The sequence below is a fragment of the Kogia breviceps genome, chromosome 17, assembly GCF_026419965.1.
Source record: "Kogia breviceps isolate mKogBre1 chromosome 17, mKogBre1 haplotype 1, whole genome shotgun sequence".
Classification (NCBI taxonomy): domain Eukaryota; kingdom Metazoa; phylum Chordata; class Mammalia; order Artiodactyla; family Physeteridae; genus Kogia; species Kogia breviceps.
The window spans coordinates 77,596,725-77,606,672 of NC_081326.1; the positions used below are offsets into that span (position 1 = coordinate 77,596,725).

The 9,948-nt window shown below is 48.7% G+C and overlaps 1 long non-coding RNA gene across 1 annotated transcript; it reads left to right on the top strand.

Moving 5' to 3' along the window:
- The first annotated feature begins 329 nt into the window (after positions 1-329).
- Positions 330-6,261, top strand: LOC136792919 (uncharacterized). The gene is made up of 4 exons (XR_010837540.1): positions 330-712; positions 4,557-4,718; positions 4,798-4,914; positions 5,167-6,261. It is a non-coding gene; the product is annotated as an uncharacterized lncRNA (long non-coding RNA).
- Positions 6,262-9,948: the final 3,687 nt, after the last annotated feature.

The following is a 9,948-nucleotide window of genomic DNA, read 5'->3' on the forward strand; positions in this document are numbered from 1 at the left end:
ACTGTCGTGGCCTCTCCCGTTGCGGAGCACAGGCTCCGGATGCGCAGGCTCAGTGGCCATGGCTCACGGGCCTAGCCGCTCCGCGGCATGTGGGATCTTCCCGGACCGGGGCACGAACCCGTGGCCCCTGCATTGGCAGGCGGATTCTCAACCACTGCACCACCAGGGAAGCCCAACAGTCTTTATTTTAAAGTCTATTTTATCTGATATGAGTATTGCTACTCCAGCTTTCTTGTGATTTCCATTTGCATAGAGTATCTTTTTCCATCTCTTCACTTTCAGTCTGTATGTTTCCCTAGGTCTGAAGTGGGTCTCTTGTAGACAGCATATATACAAATTTTGTTGTTTTTTTTTTTTTTTGGTGGTACGCAGGCCTCTCATTGCTGTTGCCTCTCCCGTTGCAGAGCACAGGCTCCAGACGCACAGGCCCAGCAGCCATGGCTCACGGGCCCAGCCGCTCCGCGGCACGTGGGATCCTCCCAGACCGGTGCACGAATCCGTGTCCCCTGCATCCGCAGGTGGATTCTCAACCACTGCGCCACCAGGGAAGCCCCTTCTAGAGTATTTATAATTTCATTATTTGTGTTGTTCATTACTGTGTGTTTGCTCTTTAATTCTTATAGATCCTTGTTAAACGTTTCTTGTATTTTCTCCGTTCTGTTCCCGAGATTTTGGATCATCTTTACCATCATTACACTGAATTATTTTTCAGGTAGGTTGCCTATTTCGTTTTCATTTATTTGGTCTTGTAGGTTTTTACCTTTCTCCTTCGTCTGTAACATATTTTTTTGTCGTTTCTTTCTCTTTCTTTCCTTCTTTTTTTTTTTGATGGGTGGGGCTGTGTTCCTGTCTTACTGGTTCTTTGGCCTGAGGCATCCAGCCCTGGAGTTTGCAGGCTGTTGGGTAGAGCCGGTCTTGGTGCCGAGATGAAGACTCCGGAGGCCTCACTCTGGTTGATATTCCCTGGGGTCTGAGGTTCCTTAATAGTCCAGCAGTTTGGACTAGGAGTTCCCACCATGGGAGCTTGGGCCCGGCCTGGGCACCAAGATCCCGCAAACTGCGTGGCACAGCAAGAAAAAAAAAGAAAAGAAAAAAAGCAGTACAATGACAAAGAATAAAAAATAAAATAAAATTAGAAAGATAAAGTTAGGGAAAATAAAAATATAGTTGAACAACCGCAACAAGGTAAAACAACTGCAGCAGGGAAAAAAGAAAACCACCGTGAAGCCCGTTGTCTCGTCTTCAGGTGCCTTGATCTTCCTTCTGCTGCTCAGATCGGCTCTTGAGCCTCCAGGGAGCTTTTCATTTCAGTCGCTGTGCGTTTCAGCCCCACAGTTTCTGCTTGGTGGGCTCTGAGCATCGTGTGATGCCGACTCGGTATTGTTAAGTCCCCCACCCCTTGGGGTTGCTGCATCTTGCTTGCTGAGGGTTGGGGCCACCTGTGACTTTTCCTTACTTTTTCAAAGTGTAGTCCCTGAAATTTCTGTTTGATTTTCGATGTGGTCATCCAGTGACCTAACAAAGATTTCCTTAAATATCTAGTTCCCAAAAGGGGAAGAAACAAATATCTTTTAAATTCCCTCTGGAAGCCACTTTTACCCATTTGAAACCAGTGTTTAAAACAATGACAGCCATGGGCTTCCCTGGTGGCTCAGTGGTTGGGAGTCTGCCTGCCAACGCAGGGGATACGGGTTCGAGCCCTGGTCCAGGAAGATCCCACGTGCCGTGGAGCAGCTGGGCCCGTGCGCCACAGCTGCTGAGCCTGCACTCTGGAGCCCATGAGCCACAACTGCTGAAGCCCATGCGCCTAGAGCCCGTGCTCCCCAACGAGAGAAGCCACTGCGATGAGAAACCCGTGCACGGCAACAGAGTAGCCCCCGCTCGCCGCAACTAGAGAAAGCGTGCAGCAGTGAAGACCCAATGCAGCCAAAAATAAATAAATTTATTTTAAAAAACAAACGAACAAACAAAAACCCAAAAAACCAATGACAGCCAAACCTGTGCCAGCCCCGCAGTGGTGAAAAGCAGCAGTCAACCGTCAGAGCACAGTTGTCGTGTTTGGAGGATGGTGGCCTTGTTGCCTATCCTTCCTCCAGCAAAGCTGTGTCAGAAACGCAGGCCAGCATCCACACGGCTGTATGCCACGGGCCAGGTGATGGGTGTGCTAGGTGCCGGCCAGCTGTGGATTCACTGGAATTTGCTGAAATTTCCTACCCTCTTCATCAAGCTCTCTCCTGGATGCTGCAAGCGTCTGACTAGACTTGAGTTCCAGAATAGTTACTTTAGAGTTCCTGCCAGCTCAGTGGTCTTTTAGGTGGAGGGACAGAGTCCTGGAGCTTCCTACTCTGCCATCTTCCAGGACATCATTCCCTGATGACTGCCTCTGTAACAGTAACAAAATGTCTACCGAATTAACATATTTTAGTTTTATAAAAATTATCATTTGGACATATATTATTCCACAGTGACTACTTCAGGCCTTTAACGTATTCTTTTAAATTGTGTCTTTAGCATACATTCCTAGGAACAGGATAAATGTTTTAAAGGACACTGATGTAAATATGCAAATACTTTCCAGAGTGGTTGTACCCAGTATGTAATGTCACCAGCACTGAATCATTGGAAAACTGTTTGCCTGCCTGCCTGTCAGGATGCAGAGTTGAGCAGAGCACAGTCTGATTTCCACTCCACCTTCCCGCACGGACGTTGTGCTTTTAACCTCTGCTTGCAGATTAAACAGGCACGACTGTGGCCAGTGCTTCTCTAACTGACTGATTCCTCAGGGAACAGCATTTCTTTGTTGGGTTTCAGTGGGACCCTCCTCCTTCTCAGACCCTTGGCCTGTCGAAGGGCGAATTGGACCCTTGTGGTCCAGATGACCTTTTGTTGGGTGGTCTAAGAACCCCTGCTCTGGGGGCGGTCCCTTCCACTGGCGTGGATGTCCCCTGAGCCAGTGGCACCCGAGGGACTGTGGCCTACTTGAAGGGAGCCCCAAAGCCCTGGGTTGGGGGGTAGGCGGGAGAGGCGGGGAGGGGGGGAGGGGCAGTGCAGTCTGAAGAAAGATATTTAATGGTGAAGCATACCTGGAAAAAGAAAGGTGCACTGTCATTTTCACTGTGCAGAACCAGAGGACACGGTCTGACAGGTTTTCCTGGCTGTTTGGTTTTGGCTTAATAGGGCTGGTGACACGAGTTGGTGACACGTTTCACAGGGGCCAGGTGTCCAGCCCGTCTTGGAACAGGGAGGGCTCGGGCAGAGCGACCCCCCCGTTCTGGGTGTCAGCAGGGGGCCCTCTTGGGCGGACGCTCCTGGGCCCCTGGTCAGCTCACTCCTGGGGCCGTGGCCTGCTGTCTCCTCAGCTCACGAGATCAGGAACCAATTTGTCAGCGTGCCTTTGGGGGTGATAGCATCCCAGACTGCAGGCTGCCTGTTAGATATTAATTGGGCAACTAGCAGTGAGTCAGATGAGCACTTGGGGTCAGAGGGTCAGACAAGGAGGACCCTGGCCTGTTCGGGGAGGCTCAAGCATCCCCAAGTAAAAGAGGTAGCGGCATCCACCCTGAAGGTCGTGGTGAGGCCAGGTGAGGTCATGCTCACAGCATGCACGTTTGGTGCTCACATACTAGGTTTTGTGCCTGGCCCTGTGCACACCCTTGGGGCAAAGACCCAGACAGGGCATCACATCTGAGCCACAGGGTTGCTGGGAGCTGGACCTGGGCCCTCCCAGCCCTGCCCTTGGGTTGAGCCAGTCCATGGGTGCCCCCCGGTGAATGGCCTCTCTGCTCTCCTGGAGCGGCTGGAGGGGGCCGTGAGGCCTCTCACGCTTGCCTGGGGAAGCGCCTGCCCCAGCCTGTCCCAGTTTCCTACGTGGGTCTCGGGGTCCCCTGGGGTTGTAGAGTGTTTGGACGCCTCCTCGTGGGGGTGAGTGGTGCCCCTTAACCCCCGTGGTGGTTGCACCTGTCCAGAGTCCCGCAAACTCAGCACATGGACCACACGGACTGAGGCCTGGGCTGGTCTTCCTGCAGTGCCTTAATTACACACTGACCCTGTGACAGAACCCCAGGCTCACAAAGGGAAGTGACTGGCTCGAGGTCACAGTAGTTGCAGGCAGGTCTGGGCACCAACTCACTCACTTTTTTTTTTTTGGCTGCGTTGGGTCTTCATTGCTGTGCGCGGTCTTTCTCTAGTTGCGGCGAGCGGGGGCTGCTCTTCATTGCAGTGCGCGGGCTGCTCATTGTCGTGGCTTCTCTTGTTATGGAGCACAGGCTCCAGGCATGCGAGCTTCAGTAGTTGTGGCACACGAGCTCAGTTGTGGTGCACAGCCTTAGTTGCTCCGCGGCACGTGGGATCTTCCTGGACCAGGGGTGGAACCCGTGTCCCCTGCATTGGCAGGCGGATTCTTAACCACTGCGCCACCAGGGAAGTCCCTCCAACCCACTCTTAATCACCTTTGCAGAAAAGACTACCCTCACCTCAGGAGAGGGCTGGTCTCTGTCCTGGGCTCCTGGATGGTTAGAATGTCCTGCCTGAGAAGAGTTATCTTTGTTTACCTGCAGCCTTGGGCCATGTGAGGTGGTCTACACCAACAGTGACCTATGGTGGAGTCCTTGGGCTGCACGGCATCAGCTCGACCTCTGGAGGGGCTGGACCCTGAGGTTGGTCATGCAGGCGGCCAGCTGTCACCAGCCCCAGTAAGAGCTCTGGACGCCAAGGCTCAGGTGAGCTTCCCTGTTGCCATACCCGTGCACTGTGTCCCACACCAGTGTCAGGAAAGTAATGCTGCCTGTGACTCTCTAGGGAGAGGACAACGGAAACTCCACATCTGGAACTTTCCCTGGATTCTGCCCCATACAGCCTCTTGGCTAATTTGAATCTGTGTCCGTTTCCTGTAACCATGTTATATCAGCTTTCAAGGTGAGTTCTTTGTGTCCATGTAGCAAGTTATTGAACTTGAGAGTGATCTTGAGGAGCCTGAAACCTGTGAGTGGTGTCAGAGGTGAGAGTGTCTTGGGGACCCTGAACTGCACACCATCTCACCGGCACTTCTCAGCTCCGGAACTTTTACACATGACACTAAAAGTGTTCCCCAAACTTATCCAGGTGGGCCAGAGTCGAGACCCCAGTGCTGTGCCCACCACCACTCCTCTGATTTTCCTCTGCCCCCAGGCAAGTCCGACTCCTGGGCCTCCATCTCCAGCCGCTCCGTGCACGGGGTGGACTTTGGTGGACGAAGCTTCCAGACCTGTCGTCCAGGAGTGCCCCTGCCCCTCAGGGAGCCCCTGGGCTGCCTGGCACCTGCCAGCCACGTCCTGGTGCGCGGTCATCTTCCTCCAGAGGAGATGGTCACGCTGTTGTGTCCCCATAACCCAACACAGGTGGACTGTATTGTCACCAGCAATGCATTTTCCTATCCCCTCACAGCTCTGCACATCACAGCAGAGCCTTCACGGATTGATTGGCAGGGGACGCATGGTTCTGTCTGGATTTGGCACCCATGAGCCTTTCTCGGGCTCTCCTGGTTGGATTGCCCACTCATGTCCAATGGCCTCTGACGTGTAGGAGATCCTTAAGCCAAAGTTACTGATCTTCCTTCAGGCATAAATATGGGTTCCACGCTTTGCTTTTTTATTGGAAAATGTCAGATTATACACAGTACACCAAATTCTAGGTGGTCTAAAATATTTTCCAAATAATAGAAAATTTGAAGAGAACTAAGCATCAGATTTTTGATAGCTGTAAGGAGAAATAATATAAAGAGCAAGATTTAAATACATAAAATATAAAGACTTAGAACTAAAAAAAAAATCCAAAGTAAGTGTGAATGCTGCTGACGAGTCAGAGGTGGGAGATAATGGCTGAGAATGGTGTTACTGGGGTGAGGGGGACCCCAAAGGTCGTTCCAGCCTCTGACGTGACTTCCAAAAGGGGCAGAGACCCCCGATAGGTCCCAGCAGGTCATGTGCTGCTCCTGCTCCTTGGAGAGGCAAGTGACAGAAATGCATGTTCCAGGCTGCTTCCCAGGGGGAGGGGCACTGCAGCTCGCCACCCAGGGCAGTGCAGCTGGGAGCAAGAAAAGGCAGAATGACAGAGTAAGTGCACTTCATTTGGCAAGGTGGGAAAGCAAACTATACATTTTGGAATGATTTCCCCGAAAACCCCAACTTACTCGGAGGATTTAGCAATCAGAATGATTTGCACTGTGTGACTCAAGTTGTCCTGTGATACAGAGTCTTTCCAAATAAACGTCTCTGTACATTGAAATTACCTGACCTCTTATTTTCATCTTGACCACAATATGACCATTTTCTTTTTTTTTTCCAACAGAGCATTAGTTTTTTTTCTTTTTAAAAAAATCAGTATATATTTTTAATTGAAACATAGTTGATTAACAATGTTAATTTCTGTTGTGCAGCAAAGTGATTCAGTTATATATATATTCTTTTCTAAAGTATTCTTTTCCATTATGGTTTATCAGATGATATTGAATATAATTCTCTGTGCTATACAGAAGGTCCTTGTTGTTTATCCATTGAATATTAACATTATATATAAAAGCTTCCATCTGCTAACCTCAACCTTCCACTCCATCCCTCCCCAACCCCCTCCCCCTTGGCAACCAATAGTCTGTTCTCTATGTCCAAGATTCTGTTTCAAAAATAGGTTCATTTGTGTCACATTTTAGATTCCACATATAAGTGATATATAGTATTTGTCTTTTTCTTTATGACTTACTTCACTTAGTATGATAATCTCTAGTTGCATCCATTGCTGCTGCTAATGGCATTATTTTGTTCTTTTTTATGGCAGAGTAGTAGTATTCCATAGTATAAATAGACCCCATCTTTATCCATTCATCTGTCAATGGACATTTAGGTTGCTTCCATGTTTTGGCTATTGTGAATAGTGTTGCTATGAGTATAGGGGTGCCTGTATCTTTTTAGATTGGAGTTTTGTCTGTATGTATTCCCAGGAGTTGGATTGCTGGATCATACGATAATTCCATGTTTAGTTTTCTGAGGAGTCTCCGTACTGTTCTCCATAGTGGTTGTACCAGTTTACATTCCCACCAGCAGTGTAGGAGGGTTCCCTCTTCTCCACACCCTCTCCAGTATTTGTTATTTGTAGACTCTTTTTTTTTTTTGACGGTATGCGGGCCTCTCACTGTTGTGGCGTCTCCCGTTGCACAGCCCAGGCTCCGGACGCGCAGGCTCAGCTGCCATGGCTCACGGGCCCAGCTGCTCCGCGGCATGTGGGATCTTCCCGGACCGGGGCACGAACCTGCGTCCCCTGCATCAGCAGGCGGACTCTCAACCACTGCGCCGCCAGGGAAGCCCTTGTAGACTTTTTAATGATGGCCATTCTGACTGGTGTGAGGTGGTACCTCATTGTAGTTTTGATTTGCATTTCTCTAATAATTGGCGATGTTGTGCATTTTTTCACGTGGCTGTTGGCCATCTGTATTTCCTCTTTGAAGAAATGTCTGTTTAGGTTTTCTGCCCACATTTTAACTGGGTTGTTTGTTTTTTTGTTGTTGAATCGTATGAGCTGTTTGTACATTTTAGAAATTAAGCCCTTGTCAGTTGATTGTTTGTAAACATTTTCTCCCACTCTGTACGTTGTCTTTTTGTTTTGCTTATGGTTTCCTTTGCTGTGCAAAAGTTTGATTAGGTCTCATTTGTTTATTTTTGTTTTTATTTCTGTTTCCTTGGGAGACTGACTGCCTCAGGTACGATTTGTCAGGCAATGTTTTGTCTATGTTCTCTTCCATGAGTTTTATGGTGTCATGTCTTATGTTTAAGACTTTAAGCCATTTTGAGTTTATTTTTGTTTATGGTGAGAGTGTTCTAACTTCATTGATATACATGCATCCAACTTTCCCAACACCACTTGCTGAAGAGACTTTTTTTTTTTTTTTTTTTTACCATTGTATATTCTTGCCTCCTTTGTCAAAGATTAATTGACCATGGGGGTGTGGGCCTATTTCTGGGCTATTCTGTTCCATTGACTCATATGTTGGTTTTTGTGCCAATACCACAGTTGGTTTTTTTTTTTTTTTTTTTTTTTTTTTCCGGTACGCGGGTCTCTCACTGTTGTGGCCTCTCCCGTTGCGGAGCACAGGCTCCAGATGCGCAGGCTCAGCAGCCATGGCTCACGGGCCCAGCTGCTCCGCGGCACGTGGGATCTTCCCCGACCGGGGCACGAACCTGCGTCCCCTGCATCGTCAGGAGGACTCCCAACCACTGCGCCACCAGGGAAGCCCTAATACCACAGTTTTGATTACTGTAGCTTTGTATTGAGTTGGCCAAAAAGTTCAGGTTTTTCCATAAGATGTTACAGAAAAACCTGAATGAACTTTTTGGCCAATCCAATAGTATTGTCTCAAATCTGGGACGGTTATGCTTCCTGCTTTGTTCTTTTTTATTAATTTATTTTTGGCTGCATTGGGTCTTCGTTGCTGGAACTTGTGTCCCCTGCATTGGCAGAAGGATTCTTAACCACTGCGCCACCAGGGAAGTCCCCTGCTTTGTTCTTTTTCCTCAGGATTTCTTTGGCTATTCTGGGTATTTTACGGTTCCATATGAATTTTAGGATTATCAGTTCTAGAAGTTTTTGTGTGGAGTCTTTAGGGTCTTCTATATATTCAGTTGGCTAAAAAGTGCCTTTGGCTTTTAAGTAAAAATAAAAGACATTTTTCATTTTCACCAAGAACTTTATTGAACAACGTATTCACTCTTTTGTTCTACCTTCTGTCATTTTTCAGGCAACTTTATAATTCCATCTTCCCAAAACTTTTTTTTTTTTTGGTACACGGGCCTCTCACCGCTGTGGCCTCTCCTGCCGCGGAGCGCAGGCTCCGGACGCGCAGGCCCAGCGGCCACGGCCCACGGGCCCAGCCGCTCCGCGGCACGCGGGATCCTCCCGGACCGGGGCACGAACCCGCATCCCCTGCATCGGCAGGCGCACTCCCAACCACTGCGCCACCAGGGAAGCCCCCAAAACTTTTTTTAAAAAATAAATTTATTTATTTAATTTATTTACCTTTGGCTGTGTTGGGTCTTTGTTGCTGCATGCAGGCTTTCTCTAGTTGCGGCGAGCAGGGGCTACTCTTTGTTGTGGTGTGCAGGCTTCTCATTGTGGTGGCTTCTCTTGTTGCAGAGCATGGGCTCTAGGCTGTGGGCTTCAGTAGTTGTGGAATGCAGGCTCAGTAGTGCCTCCTGGGCTCTAGAGCGCAGGCTCACTAGTTGTGGGCCTAGTTGCAGGATCTTCCCGGACCAGGGCTTGAACCGTGTCCCCTGCACTGGCAGGCAGATTCTTAACCACTGCGCCACCAGGGAAGCTCCCCCAAAACTTTCTGAGCAAAGAACTGTTCCAGGTGCCTTTTACAGTCTTCCAGGGAGTTGAAATTTTTTCCATTAAGAGAATTTTGTAAAGACCTAAATGAATGGAAATCCAAAGGTGCAATGTCTGGTGAACATGCCGGATGAATCAGAACTTCCCAGCCAAGCTGTAATAGTTTTTGCCTGGTCATCAAAGAAACATGTGGTCTTGCATTATCCTGATGGAAGATTATGTGTTTTCTATGCACTAATTCCAGACGCTTTTTGATGAGTGCTGCTTTTATTTGGTCTAATTGGGATCAGTACTTGTTGGAATTAATCGTTTGGTTTTCCAGAAGGAGCTCATAATAGAGGACTCCCTTCCAATCCATATACACAACATCACCTTCTTTGGATGAAGACTGGCCTTTGGTGTGGTTGGTGATGGTTCATTTCTCTTGCCCTGTGAGCTCTTCCATTTCACATTATTGTACAGTATCCACTTTTCAATCACCCATCACAATTTGTTTTAAAAATGGAACATTTTGAGGCTTCCCTGGTGGCGCAGTGGTTGAAAGTCTGCCTGCCAATGCAGGGGACATGCGTTTGTGCCCCGGTCCGGGAGGATCTC